Source organism: Nomascus leucogenys, chromosome 9, assembly GCF_006542625.1.
Source record: "Nomascus leucogenys isolate Asia chromosome 9, Asia_NLE_v1, whole genome shotgun sequence".
NCBI lineage: Eukaryota > Metazoa > Chordata > Mammalia > Primates > Hylobatidae > Nomascus > Nomascus leucogenys.
Genome location: NC_044389.1, coordinates 17018311 through 17041403, shown reverse-complemented (window position 1 = coordinate 17041403; position 23093 = coordinate 17018311).

Genomic DNA, 23093 nt, shown 5'->3' with positions numbered 1-23093 from the left:
GTTTCTTTCCTTATTTCATGAATCAGCCTCTGCTGGGTTCAGTTTTTTTCTTCTGCAACTTCTTCATCTATCTTAGCCTTCGTAGAATTGAAGAGAGTTTTGGCCTTGCTCTGGATTAGGCTTTGGCTCAAAGGAATGTTGTGGCTCATTTGATCTTCTATCCAGACCATTAAAACTTTCTCCCAATCAACAATAAGGCTACTTCGCTTTCTTAACATTCGTATGTTCACTGAGGTAGCACTTTTAATTTCTGTCAAGAACTATTCCTTCGCATTCACAAGTTGGCTAACTGGCATAGAGGCCTAGGTTTTTGTCTATCTTTGCTTTTGACATGTTTTCCTCACTTAGCTTAATCACTTCTAAATTCTGATTTAAAGTGAAAGCTGTGTAACTACTCTCTTTTTCACTTGAACACTTAGAGGCCATTGTGGGATTAACTGACCTAATTTCCATATTTTTGTGTCTCAGGAAATGGGCAGGCCCAATGAGAGAAAGGGAGATGGGAAATGGTTGGTTGGCGGAGCAGTCAGAAAACATACATTTGTGGATTAAGTTGCCATCTTATAAGGGTGTGGTTCATGGTTCCTCACAAGAATTACAATAGTAACATCAAAGATCATTGATCACTTATCACCATAACACATCAAATAATAATGAGAAAGTTAGAAGTATTGAAAGAATGACAAAAACGTGACACAGAGACATGAAGTGAGTACATGCTATTGGAAAAATTACACTGATAGGCTTGCTCAAAGCAGGGTTGTCACTAATGTTCAGTTTGTTTAAAATGCAATATCTGCAAAGTGCAATAAAATGAATGAAGAGTAATAAAACAAGATGTGCTTGTACTCTGACAGATAACAAAATCAATACTGAAAATAAAGTTTTTAAAAAATCTGCCAGTAAGTATCTACTTATAACTGTTTTATGCATTTGAATTTAAAATTCTGAAAACAATTCTGAATTGTGAAGGATAATAAAAGGATTCCAGTAGGGTTTTGTAAAGCACAAATTATCTCTTGTTGAGATTTTTAAAGGTAACATTTTAGTACAGAAAGTTTATACTTGAAATAATATGTTCCACATAAATTTTTTTTGCAAATGAAAGTAATCGTTTTTATTATTTAGTTTTTAATTTTAATTTTATTTTTCCATAAATTATTGGGGTACAGGTAGTATTTGGTTACATGAGTAAGTTATTTGGTGGTGATTTGTGAGATTTTGGTGCACCCATCACCTGAGCAGTATACACTGCACACTCTATGTAGTCTTTTATCCCTTGCCCTCTCCCACTCTTCCCCCCAAGTCCCCAAACTCCCCCCAATTATATCATTTTTATGTCTTTGAATCCCCATAGCTTAGCTCCCACATATCAGTGAGAACATACGATGTTTGGTTTTCCATTCCTGAATCACATTACATCACTTACAATAATAGTCTCCAATCTTATCCAGGTCACTGCAATTGCTATTAATTCATTTCTTTTTATGGCTGTGGAGTATTCCATCATATATATATATAGAGAGAGATAGATATTATATATACATGTATATAAATTATATCTATCTATATATATGTATCTCCCAGTTGCTTCATATACTCATTGATTGATGGGTATTTGGGTTGGTTCCACAATTTTGCTGTTGTTAATTGTGCTGCTATAAACATGTGTGTGCAAGTATCTTTCTCGAATAATGACTTCTTTTCCTCTGGGTTGATACCCAGTAGTGGGATTGCTGGATCAAATGGTAGTTCTACCTTTAGTTATTTAAGGAATCTCCAACTGTTTTCCATAGTGGCTGTACTAGTTTACATTCCAACCAGCAGTGTAGAAGTGTTTCCTGTTCACCACATCCACACCAACATGTATTGTTTTTTGATTTTTTGATTATGTCCATTCTTGTAGGAGTAAGGTGGTGTCACACTGTGGTTTTCATTTGCATTTCCCTGATCATTAGTGATGTTGAGTATTTTTTCATATGTTTGCTGTCCATTTGTGTATCTTCTTTTGAGAATTGTCTATTCATGCCCTTAGCCCACTTTTTGATGGGATTGCTTGATTTTTTTTTTTTTTTTTTTTTTTTTTTTTTTTTGAGATAGAGTCTTGCTGTGTCACCCAGGCTGGAGTGCAGTGGTGTGATCTCAGCTCACTGCAACCTCCACCTCCCAGGTTCACACCATTCTCCTGCCTCAGCCTTATGAGTAGCTGGGACTACAGGCACCCACCACCACACCCAGCGAATTTTTTTGTATTTTTAGTAGATACAGGGTTTCACCGTCTTAGCCAGGATGGTCTCCATCTCCTGACCTCGTGGTTTGCCCACCTCAGCCTCCCAAAGTGCTGGGATTACAGGCATGAGCCACTGTGCCCAGCCTGTTTGAGTTTTTCTTACTGATTTGTTTGAGTTTGTTGTAGATTCTGGATATTAATCCTTTTTCAGATGTATAGATTGTGAAGATTTTCTCCTGCTTTGTGGGTTGTCTGTTTACTCTGCTGACTGTTCTTTTTGCTGTGGAAAAACTCTTTAGTTTAATTAGGTCCCAGCTATTTATTTATCTTTGTTTTCATTGCATTTGCTTTTGGGTTCCTGGTCATGAACTCCTTGCCTAAGCCAATGTCTACAAGAGTTTTTCTAACGTTATCTTCTAAAATTGTTATAGTTTCAGGTCTTAGGTTTAAGTCCTTCATTCATCTTGAGTTGATTTTTGTATAAGGTGAGAGATGAGAATCCAGTTTCACTCTCCTACATGTGGCTAGCCAATTATTCCAGCACCATGTGTTGAAAAGGGTGTCCTTTCCCCACTTTATGTTTTTGTTTGTTTTGTCAAAGGTCAGCTGGCTGTAAGTTTTTGAGTTTATTTCTGGGTTCTCTATTCTGTTCCATTGGCCTATGTGCCTATTTTTTATACCAGTGCCATGCTGTTTCGGTGATTATGGCCTTATAGTATAGTTTGAAATCAGGTAATGTGATGTCTCCAGATTTGTTCTTTTTGGTTAGTCTTGCTTTGGCTATGGGGGCTCTTTTTTGGTTCCATATGAATTTTAAAATTGTTTTTTCTAATTATGTGAAGAATGATGGTGGTATTCTGATGGGGATGGCATGGAATTTGTGGATTGTTTTTGGCAGTATGGTCATTTTCACGATATTGATTCTACCCATCCATGATCACGTGATGTGTTTCCATTTGTTTGTGTCATCTATGATTTCTTTCAGCAGTGTTTTGTAGTTTTCCTTGTAGAGGTCTTTCGACTCCTTTGTTAGATATATTCCTAAGTATTTTATTTATTTATTTATTTAGCAGCTATTGGAAAAGGGGTTGAGTTATTCATTTGATTCTCCACTTGGTCACTGTTGGTATATAGAAGAGCTACCAATTTGTGTACATTAATCTTGTATCCGGAAACTTTGCTGAATTCCTTTATCAGTTCCAGGAGCTTTCTAGAGGAGTCCTTAGTGTCTTCATATCATCAGCAAACAGTGACAGCCTGGCTTCTTCTTTACCAATTTGGATGCTCTTTTTTTCTTTCTTTTGTCTGATTGCTCTGGCTAGGACTTCCAGTACTATGTTGAAGAGGAGTGGTGAAAGTAAGCATTCTTGTCTTGTTCCAGTTCTCAGAGGGAATGCTTTCAACTTTTCCCCATTAAGTATTATGTTGGCTGTGGGTTTGTCATAGATGACTTTTGTTACATTAAGGTATGTCCCTTGTATGCCAATTTTGCTGAGAGTTTTAATCATAAAGGATGCTGGATTTCATTGACAACTTTTTCTGTAAGTATTGAGATGATCATGTGATTTTTGTTTTTAATTCTGTTTATGTAGTGTGTCACATTTATTGACTTGAAACCCACTTGATCATGGTGGATCATCTTTTTGATTTGTTATTGGGTTCAGTTAGCTAGCATTTTGTTAAGGATTTTAGCATCTATGGTCATCAAGGACATCGGTCTGTAGTTTTCCTGGTTTTGGTATTAGAGTGATGCTGGCTTTATAGAATGAATTAGGGTTGTTTCTTTCTCTTTCTTGTGGAATAGTGTCAAAAGGATTGATACCAATACTTTTTTGTATGTCTGGTAGAATTCTGCTGTGAATCCATCTGGTCCTGGACTTTCTTTTGTTGGTAATTTTTAAAATTACCATTTCAATCTCACTGCTTGTTATTGATCTGTTCAGGGTATCTAATTCTTCATGATTTAAACTAGGAGGTTGTATTTTTCCAGGAATTTATCCATCTCTTCTAGGTTTTCTAGTTTATGTGTGTAAAGATGTTCATAGTAGCCTGGGATGTTCTTTTGTATTTCAGTGGTGTCAGTTGTATATCTTCTATTTCATTTCTTCCTGAGCTTACTTGGATTTTCTCTCTTCTTTTCTTGGTTAATCTTGCTAATGGTCTATCAATGTTATTTATCTTTTCAAAGGGCTAGCTTTCTTTTCATCTAACTTTTGTATTTTTTTATTTGTTTGTTTGTTTCAATTTCATTTAGTTCTGCTCTGATCTTGGCTACTTCCTTTCTTCTGCTGGGTTTGGGTTTGGTTTGTTCTTCTTTCTCTAGTTCCTCGAGGTATGACCTTAGATCATCTGTTTGTGCTCTTTCAGACTTTTTGATGTGGGCATTGAGGGCATGAACTTTCCTGTTAGCTCTGCCTTTGCTGTATCCCAGAGGTTTTGATAGGTTGTGTCATTACTGTCATTCAGTTCAAACAATTTTTTAATTTCCATATTGTTTTTTTGATCAATGCTCATTCAGGAGCAGATTACTTAATTTCCATGTATTTGCATGGTTTTGAAGGTTCCTTTTGTAGTTTATTTCCAGTTTTATTTCACTGTGGTCTGAGAGAGTGCTTGATATAATTTCAATTTTCTTAAATTTATTGAGGCTCGTTTTAAGGCCTATCATTTGGTCTATCTTGGAGAAAGTTCCATGGGCTGTTGAATAGAATGTGTATTGTGAGGTTGTTGGATGAAATGTTCTGCATATATCTGTTAAGCCCCTTTGTTCCAAGGTATAGTTTAAATCCATTATTTCTTTGTTGACTTTCTGTCAAGATGACCTGTCTAGTGCTGTCAGTGGAGTACTGAAGTCCCCCACTATTATTGTGTTGCTGTCTATCTCATTTTTTAGATCTATTAGTAATTTTATAAATTTGGGTGCTCCAGTGTTAAATGCATATACGTTTAGGATTGTAATATTTTCCTGCTGGATGAGGTCTTTTACCATTATATACTGTCCCTCTTTGTCTCTTTTAACTGTTGTTGCTTTAAAGTTTGTTTTGTCTGATATAAGAATAGCTACCCCTGCTGCTATTGGTGTCCTTTTGCATGAAATACCTTTTTTCCACCCCTTTCAGTTTATATGAGTCCTTATGTGTTAGGTGAGTCTCCTGAAGGGAGCAGATAGTTTGTTGCTGAGTTCTTATCGATTCTGCAGTTCTGTATCTTTTAAGTGAACATTTAGGCCATTTACATTCAATGTTAGTATTGAAATGTGAGATATCATTGCTTTCATCATGCTCTTTGTTGCCTGTGTACTGTGGTTTTTTGTTTCAGCTTTTTAACTTGTATTTTTGTTTTATAGCTCCTGTGATTTATGCTTTAAAGAGGTTCTGTTTTGATGTATTTCCACGATTTGTTTTAAGATTCAGAGCTCCTTTTAGCAGTTCTTGTAGTGCTGGTTTGGTAATGGCGAACTCTCTCAGCATTTGTTTGTTTGAAAACAACTGTATCTTTCCTTCATATATAATGCTTAGTTTTGCTGGATACAAAATTCTTAGCTGATAATTGTTCTGTTTCAGGAGCCTGAAGATAGGTCCCCAATCCCTTGAAGTTTGTAGAGTTTCTGCTGAGAAATCTGCTGTTAACCTGATAGGTTTTCCTGTATAGGTTACCTGGTGCTTCTGTCTGACAGCTCTTAAGATTCTTTCCTTTGTCTTAACTTTGGATAACTTGATGACAATGTGCCTAGGTGAAGGTTTTTTTGTGATAAATTTCCCAGGTGTTCTTTGTGCTTCTTGTATTTGTCTAAATCTCTCACAAGGCCAGGGTAAATTCCCTCGATTATTCCCCCAAATATGTCTCCCAGGCTTTTAGAATTCTCTTCTTCCTCAGGAACACTGATTATTCTTAGGTTTGGTCGTTTAATATAATCTCAGACTTCTTGGAGGCTTTGTTCATATTTTCTTATTCTTTTTCTTTGTCTTTGTTGGATTGGATTAATTCGAAGACCTTGTCTTCAAGCTCTGAATTTTTCTCCTACTTGTTCAATTCTATTGCTGAAACTTTCCAGAGCATTTCAGATTTCTAAAAGTGTGTCCAAAGTTTCCTGAATTTTTTATTGTTTTTTCTTTAAACTATCTATTTCTATGAATATTTCTCCCTTCACTTCTTGTATCTTTTTTTTTTTTTCTTTTTTTTTTTTGGATTGCCTTGCATTGAGCTTCACCTTTCTCTGACCCCTCCTTGGGTTAGTTTAATAACAATCTAATTAAGATTAGCTTAGTAACTAACATCCTGAATTCCTTTTCAGGTAAATCAGGGACTTCTTTTTGGTTTGAATCCACTGCTGGTGAACTAGTGTGAATTTTGGGGGTGCTGAAGAGGCTTGTTTTGTCATATTACCAGGGTTGGTTTTCTGGTTCCTTCTCATTTGGGTAGGCTCTGTCAGATGGAAGGCCTAGGGCTGAAGGCTATTGTTCAGATTCTTTTGTCTCACGGGGTGTTCCCTTGATGTAGTACTCTCCCCCTTTTCCTATGGATGTGGCTTTCTCTGAGCTGAACGGTAGTGACTATTGTCTCTCTTCTGGGCCTAGCCACCCAGCTAGTCTACCGGGCTCCAGGCTAGTACTGGGGTTGTCTGCATAGAGTCCCGTGATATGAACTGTCTATGGGTCTCTCAGCCACAAATACCAGCAGCTGTTCCAGTAGAGGTGGTAGGGGAGTGCAATGGACTCCATGAGGGTCCTTAGCTTTGGTGGTTGAATGCTCTATTTTCCTGCTGGGAGGTGGCGCTTTTCAGAAAGCATCAGCTGTAGTATTGTGGAGAGGGACAGGTGTTGGGCGGGGCCCTAGAACTCCCAAGTTTATACGCCCTTTGTCTTCCACTACCAGGGTGGGTAGGGAAGGACTACCAGGTGGAGGCAGAGCTGGGCATGTCTGAGCTCAGCCTCTCCTTGGGCAGGTCTTGCTGCGGCTGCTGTGGGGGATGGGGTGAGATTCCCAGGTCACCGGAGTTGTATACCTACGAGGATTATGGCAGGGAAGTGGGGGAAAGCCAGCAGTCACAGGCCTCACCCAGCTCCCACACAAACTGAAGGGCCAGTTTCACTTCCATCGTGCCCCCACCAACAACCTGGAGTCTGTTTCCACCAGGTGGAGGGTGAGATGAGCTTGAAAACTTGTCCGAGGATATCCGCCTCCCAGAGTATTTGGGGTGTCTCCCAGGTCTTGCAGTAGCAGTCCGCTTCCTTCAGAGGGTCTGTGGGTCCTCTCAGGATTGCAGGTTTGTTCTTGCTGTTGATCTGGAGCTAAAATTCACAATGCAAGCCTCTGCTTGCTGCTCTGTCCAGGGTGACAATCTAGTCCTGCCTCCCATCCGCCATGATCCTAATGCCACTTCACCAGAGTTGAGAATTTCAGACGCAAGGAAACAGTTACCAAATCTATTTGTTTTGTGTCCTCCTGGACAGGTACAAAGTAGTCCATTAACCTTATTAACTCTTGGATTTATGTATTTATATGTTTAGGCTGTTACTGATGTTCAAAGTGAAAGTGGCAGCTAAGCTTCCACATATATTATCTTCAAAATCAAAACAAAAAATGCTTGGTTTCTGCTAAAAGTAGATATGTATTTGCATCAATATATTTTTGAGTATATCATTTGCCACTCAGATAATGATAATTTCCTACAAAAACATGATTTTTATATTCAAACCTATGAATTCAAGTTGTTTAACAATTTGTATGAGGCCATGGTTTTCTTGTAATACTGTAATAGTAACTTCAATTGAAAAATATTTTAAATACAGGTGGAAAGCCAAAAAGAATTCTTCAGTTACTTTCAAATAAATTATTCAATTGTGCATTTCCCAAATGCATGCTTCTATAACAATTTAAATAAGCATCATACTAACAAATACCAAATATGAAATGGCTTTTTAAATGGAAGAAATTATTTCTTTTTCTAGGAATCCTAGTCACTTTGTATCTATATCTGACTGAGTGAATCCTTTAATCATAATTTTACTGACATACATATATTAAATTATCTTGGAAAAAATGAACATTTTCATGCTTCTTAATGTGTAGTCATGTGATCACTTTAGTACAGCTTTCAGTTTGCCCAAGAGTACTGCTCTGGTTTTTCCCATAATTGGATCTCATCCAGTTAATGTATGACCCCTTTTAGCCCTTGTAATATCTGTTTCATAATGAGGAGGGGAAGAAAAAAAAAGCTGTTGAAACTCTATCACACAGTAACTGTACCAAGAAGAGGAGGTGGTTGAATTTAATATGTAGCATTACTAACCAGTGATATGAAGCATTCATTGTGAGCCTGCATTGCTGGGGTGCTAATTCCTTTACCTCTTGCAAGCATGTGAGAAAATAAAACTCAGGTTTTTACTATGTGGGATATGGGAAAGGGTCACAAATTACAGATTAATATGTATTTCATATCTCTTTTCTTTTTTTCTATTAGTGCTATACCGTTGAGACCATGTAAATATGGATTGATTTAAACTACTTGAAAATCTGGCTATGCATTTTGTGAAATCAGACCATTTGTTTCTGGAGAGAAAACTATGTATGTAATACGAAGAGCTTTACTTGGAGTGCTCCAATATTCTCATGTAATTTTCATGCAGGACAAATTAGCAAAGCATCTTATAAAATAATAGAAAAAAGAACCATCTGGATATTTTTAATTTCAACTGGGCAAAAGGAACTTTGACAGTGATTCTGAAAAAAAGGGGTTTTGTTTTGTTTGTTTTAGTTTTTTGTGTGTTTTCAGATTCTCATCCATCTAGGCTTATCTTTAATCAGGAAATGGCTGTTGAATATCATTATAAGAAAATTGGAACTCGCATTGTATTATGACAAGAAAGAAATTTCTTCTTCTTTTAAATGAATTCAAATTTTTATGATCAAAATCATTATATATCAAGACACTGATATATCTTTTAAGCATGACTCCATAAACGTAGAAAATTTAGAGACAGTAGAAATGTTTCCACATAAATTATGAAACAAAATTCTACAGAAGTTTATGAAGGGTAAATAACAGAAAGATTCTGAAAAAATATAGACTTGCAAATTGGATATGAATTCAAAATAATAGCCCAGAATGAATGCTGAAAACAATTGAACAGTGACAAAGAATCGCACGAAGAAAGATGGAAAAGAACCATAACTTTGGTTAAAGTAGAAAAATTGTCTGATAAGACACAAAGAGCTTTCCTTAAATGTCTTCAAAAATTTGAAGAAAGAGAAATTAGATTGGAGTAGAGTTTCAAAGAGCAGACCATGGGCCAAAGTGTTAGGCCAAAAAAGGGATAGATTGTCCAATTATTTGAGCTATTTGTAAATGTAATGGGCTATAACAGTGGAGTTTAAGCATAAGGTGTGCACTGTCACTTATGTTTTAAAATACTAACAAAAACAATTTCTGTGCCCCCCCGCCACAAAATTTCCCGTGTGGCATCAGATGAGGAAGATGATTTCTAAGTTATACAACTCATGCTTGTTTCTTCTAGCTCCATAAACACTTCCTTTTCCCTAATTTTTAAACCAATTACAATTTGTCCTTTAAAATTGTGTTTAGCTTTGATGACAAGATTTTAAATGTATTATTTTTAGATTATGATTTAGCAGATAAGGAATTCATACTTGAGTTTTTAGATCTTTGCAAAGGATGCCCTAAGATAAAATCACTGTAAATCAGACTACTGGCTATTTGTATAGATTATTATTTCTTCACAAAAACTAGGAACTTTGAAAATAATCTCACGACTTCTCCCAAAACACACTAAAATGTAATAAATGTAAGAATTGAAATGCAGTAATTAAAAGAAATTTTTTATTTTGGGGGTTGAATTTGTTTGAGGTAGTACTGGATGGTCTCAAAAAAAAGAAAAAAAATGCATGTATTATGTTCATTGCAGCACTATTCACAATAGTAAAGACATGAAATCAACCTAATTTCCCATCAATGATAGACTGGATAAAGAAAATGTCGTACATATACACCATGGAATGCTATGCAGCCATAAAAAAAGGACAAGGTCATGTCCTTTGCAGGAACATGGATGTAGCTGGAGGCCATTATCCTTAGTAAACTAACACAGGAACAGAAAACCAAATGCTGCATGTTTTTTCTATACACATAGAGTGGAACAACACACACTGGGGTCTATTAGAGGGTGAAGAGTGGCAGGAGGGAGAATCAAAAAATATAGCTAATGCTTACCAGACAATACCCAGGTGATGAAATAATGTGTACAACAAACTCCCACGACACAAGTTTACCCAAGCAACAAACCTGCATTTGTATATCTGAACTTAAAATAAAATTTTAAACAAAACAAGATAAACACACACAAAAAACTAATAAAAATAAACATAGTTACATGTTCACAGTAACGCAGGATGCTTTCTACTTGGTTGAAATTTAAAGGTTGGTTTATTGTGGCAACTTCCTCCTTGAGTTAATTGTAGCATTGAATAAATTTTGAATCAGCTAGAGGAAAGTGCTATGTGTAAATAGAAATCCTGCTGTGTTTGATTGCTTTTGTCTCTGGAGATAAGGCACCATGGATATGCTCATCTTCGGCATGAATGGAGAGAAGCAAAGGTGTAATCAGCTAAATCCATTAGTAAGTTAGAGTAGGAGCAAAGTAAGAAGGAATGAAGGATTATAGGGGAAAGCAATGTGAAAAGAAAAGTGGATACATTCTAGATAATTTCTGAAGATACTGTCCAAAGAATTTTCTATTTTTTTTCTATGTGGGTCTTGAAGGCAAAGGAGTCAGAATTGACTGCTCAACAGCTAAACTTAAGCTACTGTCCTTTTCTGAAATGGAAAATTCAGAAAGGAACAAGTTGTTGCTTTTTTTAGTGGGGGGCTGGAGGGAGAACAGGATCAAATATGAACATGTGAATTTTTAGATGCTTATGAGGCATTTATGAGGATATGTCAAGTGAGATACATGAGTCTGGCACTTAGAAGAATTAGCTTGGCTGGAAGAAAAAATGGAGAAATCTCTATATTTACAAGGTATTTAAAGCAATGAAAAATAGAATTATCTAGGAGAGTTTAGAAAAAGATAAAAATGGATATTGACCTATAAAAAGATAGAAATAACATTAACATACATTTCTCCTATAGGAATTTAATCATAGAGTAGGACATAAAATTTGCTCACATAATTTATTAACAAGAACTGAGCCTCTTACCCAGGTATTTCTGAATGGATCTAGAACAAGTCAATTCTAATATTTAGGACACTGCTTGGCAAGACTGAACAGATTGAAGAGTTAAGGAAACTAAGAGTGGAATGAAATATGGCCCACGGATGGGGTTGGCACTAGGAGACACTGATGCAGCTGTGGTAACTAAGAAATTTAGTAAGCACACACATCCTTGCACAAATACAAGGACAGGTCAACAAATGAGGGTCTGGGTTGTGTAACAGAAGTCAATAATAGGTTGTAATTGGTAGAGCACAGTAAGCAATGTTAAATTTGATGACTCGTATAGCTGCAGATACATAGGAGGAGTCAATCCTTCAGTAACCTTCTTCTCTAGATAGGAAGTAAGCTAGTATTGCTCTCCCTATGGACATCACACTAGCATGTTAAATTCTACATTTGCCTCAGTGAATATCACATCCCTGTCTACTCTATTGTCTCCTCTTTCTTCATTAAGGATAGGCTTCTTGTTCCAGCCTACCGATCAACCCAAATTAATAACTTAAATGTAAATCAGTTCATATCATTCTTTTTATAAAACCCTTCCAAGGGCTTCCATTTGCACTTAAAATAAAATCTATGACTTCAAGGGCTCTTAATGTTCTGGCCTTTGACCCCATTTTTCCTCTTCATACCACTCTCTCTTATTACTCTCTGGCCAACTAGACTTTCATATTCTTAGAGGCAATAAAATATCATCTTCGTAATTTTACTTACTCACTTCTTGCACAGAAGGCACTTTATTTATTTATTTATTTATTTATTTATTTATTTATTTATTTTGAGACAGAGTCATGCTCTGTCGACCTGGCTGGAGCACAGTGGCATGATCTCAGCTCACTGCAGCCCCCACCTCCCAGGTTCAAGTGATTCTCCTGCCTCAGCCTCCCAACTAGCTGAAATTACAGGTGCCCACCACCACACCCAGCTAATTTTTGTATTTTTAATAGAGACGGGGTTTCACCAGGATGGCCAAGCTGGTCTTGAACTCCTGACCTCAGGTGATCTGCCTGCCTCAGTTTCCCAAAGTGCTGGGATTACAGGAGTGAGCCACCGCACCTGACCAAAGGCACTTTACTCTTTAGGCAGGTACGTCTGTTCCTTCAAGTTTCAGTATAAGTGTCACCTTATTGAATGGAACTTTCTGAACACCTTATTTAAAATAGTTTCCGTCTTTTTGTCCCTCAACTCATTTTGTTATTTTTTTCCCACATAAGTTAGTGATTATTTTCTAATACATATTTACTAGCTAAATATCTGCTCATTCATTAGACTATAAACTCCACAAGGGCAAAAATTATGGCTTTTTGATTCATTATTAGACTCCTGGTATTTGGCATATGGGATATTAACATTAGCAATATTTACTAAAGAAATGAATAAACACAGGGATAAATGAAAGAATTAATGACTGAACAAGTACATAAATACATAAACAAATGAGAAAACTTCTCATTAGCATCTGGCATTTTAGTACATGAACATAAGCCATCAGTAACAATAGTAGGGTTCAGGCTATCAACATCTTTCTACACCATGTGAAATTACAAAGAGCTGTTAATAGTCATACTCCAGTAAGTAAAATATTATTACAACATCTGTTCTTGGATTTCAATGTGCTCTTGGATAGTTGATTTAGAGCCTTTATTGGTATTGTTCTAGATTTTAAAATAGATTTGTAAATTTTAAATTATTTTCCTGAGTATAGTTAATAAATTTTTATCTTAATTGATCTAGATATTGGAGTCTAATTTTATATACTTCTTGACCAACCAAACCATGAAGACTATTTAATTAGTTTACATCAGATAAAATATGATTTTAATTTTACAATTTACTAAATTTCTCTATTCCATCTAAAACTTAGAAAACTTACTTGTTCTCTTTATTCTAGCAAGTTACTGGATAATCCTAACTTTAGTCTGAGATTATTGCTAAAAAGCAAAACAAGCTATGTCTGAACAACAGATCCCAAACTCTGTTATCAGTTTTTAAACCTAGTTTTTACACATTTATATTAATGTCCAAAAGAAATTATTTAGGAAATGAGGCCAGTATTTTGCTCTGGTGTTGATAATATTTGTTGAAAATTTGTAAACCCTGCTAAAATCTGTGGTCTAGAGAAGAAAAAATACACTAATTATTTTCGTTTCAATATACATTTTGTTTAAAGTCACAAATCATCATGACTTTTGCACATGCCAAGACAGGTCTGATATATAATATGGACTTAGACAACATTAAATAATGAAAAAGAGCCATATCATGTTAAAATTCTAACAGTAATCTAAGTAGCCCTTATTGTACACAGTTTTATATGTACTGATTTTCATTACCACACTTTGTCTATAATATCAGTACTTAAACAACATTGTTCAAATTTTAGTTACCATAGCATATTAACTGAATAATCACACAAGATATAAAATTTGCTGCTATCTCTTCAGGCCACAGATTACTATGTAAATAACAGACGCAACTCATGTTCAGCGGCCAATCACGTCATTTCTTTCAGAAAGGTGGGTGTTGTGTCACAATGCATCTGTTGCTCCGTTCACACACAGACAGCTAAGCAAGTCATTGTGTTGTCTTCTTGTCTTCTAGTCACAAATCCATGCGACATTTTATAAAACAAATAATCAAAATGAGGAACTGGATAAGGAAGATGAAATTTCAGCAAAGAAATGAAAAGTGATGATACTGGAAGTGAAATTTGAATAGATGGGGTATAGAAGGCATGGTTGACTAAGACAAGGAATGTTGACTACTGCATGTATGTAGTCAGGAGGAACTTAATGAGGGTGAGTTTATCAATATAGTGAAAAGGATAAGGATAAAATGATGATGATGTCCCAGAGGAAGTGAAGCCAGCAAAAAAAAAAAAAAAAAATTATATTAGGGGGATTCTCAACAATACTTCATGCCTTCAAAAATTCAAAAGATGAAATGTTAAAAGCTTATCTAAACTTGGGAAGAACATGTTGGTTTGTTAAGGCATAGGAAAGACACTTACTCTTTGAAATTATGTGACAAGAAGGAGGCAAACACCGTTCAAACCACTCTCAACGAGATTTTTACAGTGAAATAAAACACAAATTCTCAATGTTTCTAAATGATTTAAATTACAGTGTTCTAAGAATATAAATTGTATTATTTGTTTTCATTTCCCCTACATTTATAACTGATAATATCAGGAGAGGCCTTAATGTTCCGAAAAATAAAAACTGTAAAAATCATAGAACAATTGTAATTTTCTCACTGATAAGGAGATCACTTTGTACTGCCAGCTTTCACATCTTTTAAAAGTCCTACACTACCGTGAAAAGCAAGGACTGCTTGTACTAACTTCTTTATCTGAGTGAACAACAATCAAGTTCAATACATTTTACCAGGAAACAGGTACTACGTGGTTTCTAAATTACCTCTAATCATGTTTATATAATAAAAAAGCCTACAGTTTTGATATGCCTTGGAAATTTTTAATAGCCTAAAATTAAAGACAATCACTGCTACAAGCTTTTCAATATGACCATTAATTGACCCTGCTATTGATCAACATTGTGGGAAGAATAAAGCGTATGGAGTTTTCACTGGTCACATATAATATATTGTAATTCACCACTGAAAAAAGTAATCTATGATGCATAATTTAAGCTTGGAAGATATATGCTGAAGTTATAATTTATTATTTTGAAGAAAAAAGACTCATCTATATTTTCACCCATCCCAAGAAAGATGTCATAATTTTTTGGGAAAAGCTATAAATTATTATCATATCTCTGCAGATCATAAATAAATTAATTGCATTCAAATTTGCTCCCATAATAGAAGCAAGAAGATAAATTAATAATACATTTTAGTGTTAAAGAGGTACACATTAAGGCGTGTATTAGCCTAAGATGAACCACAAACCAGGAAGCAGACCAGAAACATTCTATATAATCAGGGACTATGCTGGAAACAGAATACACTAAGATGGTTCAAGAGATTCTAATGAAGGGTTTGAAGAGAGTTAAAAAAAAAATAGTGTGTTGAAGCAGCCAGAGATTAGCAAACATGAGAAGCCTTTATCACCTCTTGGCCTAAAGGGTTAAGGAGATGATGTGTTAATGAAGCCCAGGGAACTCTAGTGTGGAAAATAGGGACTAACAGACAGGAGTTATAGTCCTGGAGGATTCAGCTATTGCTGGAAATGTGGCTTAGAGCGGAAGAAAGAGGTCAGGAGATGCTCTGATCTGATCTCTTCCTTCTTTCCTCTGCAGTCTTTCACCAGTGGACCCCAAATCCACCACCAGTGAATCCCATTAGCCAAATCCCACTAGAATAAGCCAACAAGGGAAGTCAATGCAATCCATGAAGGTTGACTTCCTGAGGCCCTGAAAGGGACAGATAAGTAAGGAGTTTGATTCTGGAGATATGGCAAACAGAATAAGCAGAATAACATAATAATAAGACCTTAGTAATGTACCTGTGTCTCACTGAATTATACCCCAGAAGCAAGACTGAAACACATCTCAAGATTTGAAAGTAAGCAGAAGTTTTAGTAAACTCGAATTCTGAAAAAGAAGCATTTTATTATAATAATGCTACAATATCAATGAATTTAAGCTTCATTTTTCTATTTAATTATACTTAATCCTCACTTTCCCACCTCATTTAAGCCATTACCTATATTTTGAGAAACTCTTAACCACTAACCTGGGAGTGGACAAAGATACAAACAAAATTATTCAAACATAGCATGGCATTACACAGAGGAGTGAGTGTTTAATGCCGCCTGCCCAGTCAATGGATCTCATGAAGTGAGGCCATTAAAAGTGGACAGGTGTCCACTGTCTCCAGAAGGTTGAGGCAGCATGAGCAAAGGTGAGAGAGGAAGCAGGAAGTGGCCTGATGCTTTTTTTAAACAGCAAGCTTCTCTATATATGGGAGTACAGAGTAAGAAAGTGAGGTGATACTGGTTTGGAGAAGGGCAACTTTCTCTGAATAACTAGCCTCATGTGTATTGAAAACAATCTTGGACTTTATAATTTAAGAGAAGAAATGGAGAAACACTAAAAACTGAGAATCAGGGGATAACTAATTACTTTGAAAGCTTGCTCTGGCCGGGCACTGTGGCTCACGCCTGTATTCCCAGAACTTTGGGAGGCCAAGGCAGGCAGATCACCTGAGGTCAAGAGTTCGAGACCAGCTTGACCAACATGGTGAAACCCCATATCTACTAAAAATACAAAAATTAGCCGGGCATGGTGGCACATGCCTGTAATCCAGCTACTTTGGAGGCTGATGCAGGAGAATCGCTTGAACCTGGGAGGCGGAGGCTGCGGTGAGCTGAGATCCTGCTATTGCACTTCAGCCTGGGCAACAAGAGCGAAACTCCATCTTAAGGAAATCAAGAAAACGTTGGAACAATTTAATTCAGTATTAACTTGTTTCTTACTCTTGGGGAAACAAGAACAGGAAAAAAATAGAAACGGCGATTATGTTGTTTACATAATTATAAATAATGCTTCCTACAAATGCTTTACAATGACAATTAATAATTATAAAGATGAAGCTATAAACATTGCACCAGACCAGGTATTTGGCAATGATTACAGCATGGTTCCTTAGGTATCCAGACAAAGCACATAAAACTGTGAAAAGAACATGGTTGCCATTTATAGCGACGTATGTGTATAAATCTGAGTGTTTTGACACATTGTGACTTTAAGACGAAGAAGAGAAATTGTGTGGTTACTAAACCTAATAGTAAGTGTCAGATCTGCAGCTCTTACTAGAAAAGAAATGCAAGAAATTCGCTGATTTATATAGACAAATCTCTGGAGAATACATGTGAGAATTAATTCTGAGGTGATAGAACAAAGAAGGAGAAATAATTTTAAATCAAGCTGAATTTATCAGCTTTGATGCACTTACCGGGGAATCTGGCCACAAACAGTTATGAGTAGTTTGAATTATTTGCTAGTTTGGTTTGATTCAAGTGACCCACACTCAATACAGTTTAGATAGCAGATAGTTATTGTTATAATGTAGAGAAGGAATCCAAAGACTTTAGAGGTTGTGCACTGTTAAAAACATAAATATCTTTCTCTTCATCCAAGCCTTAAGAAAAGGTAATTGGTGAGGGATGCATTGCCTTTTTTGAAGAGGAATTTTGTGGAAACATTTTATAGACTAAGCATGCTGGCAGTGGACTCCACAGTTCATTTTAAGAAGAATGAGAGAAGTTGGTCATGCCAAGCAGTGATAAAATGTTAATTTCAGGTGAGAGAAGTAATTATGATAGGCTGCAGTAGAAGCCTACTCCACAGATTGGCCTGATTAACATACAAAAATTGGTTACAGAGTCTCCAGACTCAAAAGAGATGGGCAATCCACAAAAATCTTCTTTGTTTTATTAAGGGAAAATTCACCTGGTAAAAAGAGGCCTGAGATGATGCATCAAAATAGAGAATTGTTCCCCCCTCTCTCAATTTGCAGCTAGCCAATTCACAGGGCAGAGCTACTTGAATCAAAAACCTTGAAGAAAGGCCCTGCAATCGTATTGAAAGAGCATATTGTAGATTTTCCGACAGACGCCCCCCCGACTGGTCCTAATTTACCAGGGAATTCTCCACTGAGAAAAGGAAAACGCCTCAATTTTTCAGATATTATTGGGCCTTGGATTGAGGTAGTATTAATTCCTAAGAATCCAGAATGCCTCCACAGGCTCTCAGTCAGAGGGCAGTACTTCTTTTCTTTTTTTTTTTTTTTTTGAGACGGAGTCTCGCTCTGTCGCCCAGGCTGGAGTGCCATGGCGCGATCTGGGCTCACTGCAAGCTCCGCCTCCTGGGTTCATGCCATTCTCCCGCCTCAGCCTCTGGAGTAGCTGGGACTACAGGCACCCGCCACCACGCCCGGCAAATTTTTTTTTTGTGTGTGTGTTTTTAGTAGAGACGGGGTTTCACCGTGGTCTCGATCTCCTGACCTCGTGATCCTCCCACCTCGGCCTCCCAAAGTGCTGGGATTACAGGCGTGACCCACCGCGTCAGCCAGAAGGCAGTACTTCTGAGCATTATTTAATGATGGGCTTTTGTTTTGAGCACACATCATAGTAAGCTCATTGAGTTCTAAGACTCATTTCACGATTTTATACTGAATTCCTGAGTGTGTAGTTGAAATACATAATTTTCAGCAATTGGCAGGATCCTCATATTGGTTCTCTGGCTGATAGATTAAAGGCTATTATGTCAGGCAAGACTAAGGGGAAGAACCTGAAACTCCTAGTCATTACCAAAACATTAAACCAAGTTCAATTCTATGTACCTAGGGATAACACAGAGATTAATGCCATCATCAAAGACTTAAAAAACTCTCGGGTGGTGATTCCTATTACATCGCCATTAAACATTGCAGTTTAACCAGTGCAAGAGACAGATGAGTTTCAGAGAATGGCAGCAGATTATGGATTATTTTCAGTTTAATCAGATAGTGACTGCAATTGCAGTTGCTATTCCAAATGTTGGTCTTAAATAAATTAAAACAGGAATCGAGTAAGGATTATCAAGTGAGCCAGAGGTGAGGACCTAGGTCATAAGAAACAAATGAAAAAGGGAAAGAGAGCAGAAATCTACTCCATTGTCTGATTCCTTTTTAACCCAAAATAACTAGAAAGAAAGCTTTTTACTAGAGGGAAGGAGTGATTACATTCTGGGAGGGAATGGATACAAAAGAGAAGCTGGCAAGTGACTTTTATTGCAACTTCTATTCCAAATGTAGCATATTTCAAATATTTTCTCCCCCACTTTCTCTTTCCTCTCATTTATATATGTGTTATACTGCTTGTCATTGTCCCACGGGTTATTGAGGCTCTACTCATTATTTTAGCTCCTTTTTCTCTCTGAGTTTCAATTTGAATAATTACCACTGTGCTGCACAATCACTATTGTGACCTCTTCTTCTGCACTGTCAATCTCCTGTTAGGCATACCTAGTGAAGTTTTTATTTCACTTATTGTATTTTTTGTTCTAGAATCTGCATTTGGTTCATTTTAATAGTCTTCATGACTCGATTTAGATTCCTCATCTTTTCACTTATGTTCGTCTTTTTCTTTATATTTTAAACAAATTTTAACAAATGTTTTAATGCCTTTGCCTGCTAGAGGCTCACATTTTACTATTTCTTCTCATGCCTAATAATTTTTAACTGTTTTCTGGTATTATGGATATATTGTAAGGAGTCTACTATTGTCTTCCTTTCAAGATAACAGGAATGTTTAATTTAGTTCTGAAAGGCAGTTTTGTACTTGCAGATGAGTTAGATCTTTTGGAGGCTTGTTTTCAGTTGTTTTCTAGAATGGAATTTTAGTTCTAAGACTACCTTGTTTCTAATATGTAACCATTCTGAGGACTCACTTAAATATCTGGGTTGTTCAGTGTGTTCTGTCTACTCTGGGTCATTGGGAATCTTACGTGGCCCAACACCAGGATCTTTGTTCAGCTCGTAGACCCATTACTAGTTATCTTGTGCCAGATCTCATCTTAACTCCCTCTGTTCATGCACAGTTAATATCTGAACAAAAAAAGTAGGGGACCCCTAGGCAGATTTCTGGATCACTTTCTTTGAACCACTGTCTTCCATTTGGTATCTTGCCCTGCAGTATACATCCATTTTAACAACCTCATTTTTCTTTTTCTGTTGATATATTGCCTCGATACTCTGCAAAATACAGATAGAAGAATAAAGGAGATTACTGCCAGTACAATTATAAAGTTTTGAGCAGAAAAGGTTAAGAAAGGAACAGAAAATTCAAATATGCAAATATAGACATATACAGTAAAAAAGGAAATATGGATAGGTGAGGCTTCTGCTGTTTGTTACAAAGTAGGCAAAGAGCCAGAGGCCTGAAGGAATGAGGCATAGCAGTTATATTGTTAGTCCTGTCATGTAAAAGAATTCAGCTATCTGCAATTTTCCCCTGTAGTTGCCATAGCTATAGATCAATATAGTTACAATGATATCAATTATAATTATTTTATTAATTTTTGGCAATAAAGTATTATATGCTATTAAAACAAGAACATACAGACTTTTTTTTTTGAGACAGGATCTCACTGTGTTGCCCAGGCTGAAGTGTAGTGGTGCAGTGGTGCGATCTTGGCCCACTGTAAACTTTGCTTCCCAGGCACAAGCTATCCTCCCACCTCAGCATCCTGAGTAGCTAGTACTACAGGCACATGCCACTGTGCCTGGCTAATTTTTGTATTTTTGTTTTTTTAGAGAAAGGGTGTTGCCATGTTGGCCAGGCTGGTCTCAAACTGCTGGGCTCAAGTGACTCACCTGCCTCAGCCTCTCAAAGTGCTGGATTACAGGTTTATTTTTATGTACTTAGAATATTTCAGAATGTTTATCCTATTAGTGTAATAGGTCAGACTTGGGGCACCAATTTTTAAGATATTCTGGAATATTAACTTATACTCAGGATTTTAAGTTTAAATTGTATTAGGTACATATTTAAAATTCAAACATTTAAGAAAACAAAGTTCACTTGTTATAAGCTGTCTTATTCTTAAAAATTATTAAAATGCTTATAGATTTTGCTTGTGGTTTTGTTGATTATATAATTGAAATATTCTAAAAGAAAGGAGAATATAATAAACTTAAATATGGAGCTTAAAATATTTAGGTGGGTTTAATTAATTAAATTTATAGGTGAAGCCAAACATTAATCTGGGCTATATTTACTCTTAAAATTAGCCAGACTTATAAATAAAATAAAATTGGAAAACTGACCTTAAAAATACAAGGATTAACTAACATCAAATTATATATTTTAAAAAATAGTATCAAGTAGTTCATTTTTGTGCACATAATCTCTCATCGAGGACATTAAAAATTTGATCTACAATGCTTCACCTTCATGTACTTAAGAAAGCTTTAATTTTACATTTGTATGGTTAATTAATTTTGATGTCCTCTGTTGAACAGAAGATTCATGAAGGCAAAAACCTAGTTGGTTTCTGTTTTTTATTTAAGCCCAGTGGAGTGCTCTGAGTAGGCCCTCAAAATATATTTTTAGATATGGTGAATACATTCAAAGAGCATTTTTTCATTATCCAAAAAGACAGATATGAATCATCTTTATATCTAGGTAAATATAGATATATGCATATGTGTGAGGAAAATATTCCATTTATTTCTCAGGTAAAATATATACCATAAAAGCCTTCAGTCTTACAGCAAGACAGTTCCAGGTACTCTCTTCCAATCCAAGAGTATCTGACCATTCACGTCTTCCTCTATATACTACTATGAGAAAGGGGGAAGGCCCTGGATTGGGAAATAATTGCTGGCATTAGTAAGTGTTCCAGAGGAGCGCAAGGCAAGAGGCCAGACTAAAGGTGATGGAGAGGACCGGCTGTAAAGGGAATATAATGAGAACGATGTGTAGACAGAATTGAGATTTCCTTTTCGTGTGTATGTGTGCGAATGATAACAATTTAGTCATATTAATACTCATTTAAAGAGAATGGCCTGTGCAAAGAGAAAGTATTAATGATGCATTGTCCTTAATGATGCATTGACCGCATGGAGTTGCTAGTACGGCATGAACACCAGAGGGATTAACCTTGCATATAGGAAGAGAAAATGTGCCACTAAGACAAGAAAAGAAAGAAAAGGAAAGGAGAGAAGGATGAGAGTGGATGCAGATACATGCTGATGACATAGGGCACACTTGGGCAATGCAATTTCAGGCTTTCTTATTGCCCTTTCCTCTTTTCCAAATCCCCCCTAGCCAAGTTCAAGTTTGCCTAAAATTCTGATTTTTAGATGTAATACTGTGATTTCATCTCTCCAACTTTGAAAGGTAATTTTTTTGTTAGTCACTGTACTTTCATTTGAACATTTATTACAAATATTCCTACTAAATTTTTTGAAAATGACTAGTTTAATGACTATCAGAATCAAATGTAGTTTTAATAATATTTATATATACATAATTAATATATACACAAATATATTGATTAACATATATATATTTTGTCATAGGGAAAATTGTAAAGCAGCACAGAGACAAATAAAGCACATCAAATGAGAGTATGAGGCGAGCAGTGTCTATTATGGCTGACCTGTGTTTTCTGTTTGTCTAGCTGTTATTGATGATCAAAAAATATTTGCTCCACTCCTGAGATAGGAAGCAGTGTCTTCTCCCAAGATAGGAAACAGTCTCTTGACAGCTTTTTAAGCTAGCCAAGAAGACAGTGAAAAGTAATATATGTAAAAAGTGTAGAGTCAAGGGTACTGTAAAATGAAATGCATAAATGTGAAGAGTAAGTATGTAGTACAAAGAAACAGGAAAAATGATAGAAACACACAAATACAATTTTTGTTTTATCTGTAACCCTTAGAATAATATCTAGGAACTTTTAACAAATGCTCCATGCAATTTAAAGATTAATCTTACCTCACAATTTAAAGATTTCACAACGAAGCTAGTGACCCTGAGGCACCTTAGTGACAAGCCAATGATTAGTACCTGAGTTTCTACTTTGCTTTTAGCCATTGATTCAGGCTGCCTCCCCCAGGACACCAAGATATTTCTAGGAAAACCGCAGCTCACATTTGACTACTTTATTGATCATTAATCTTC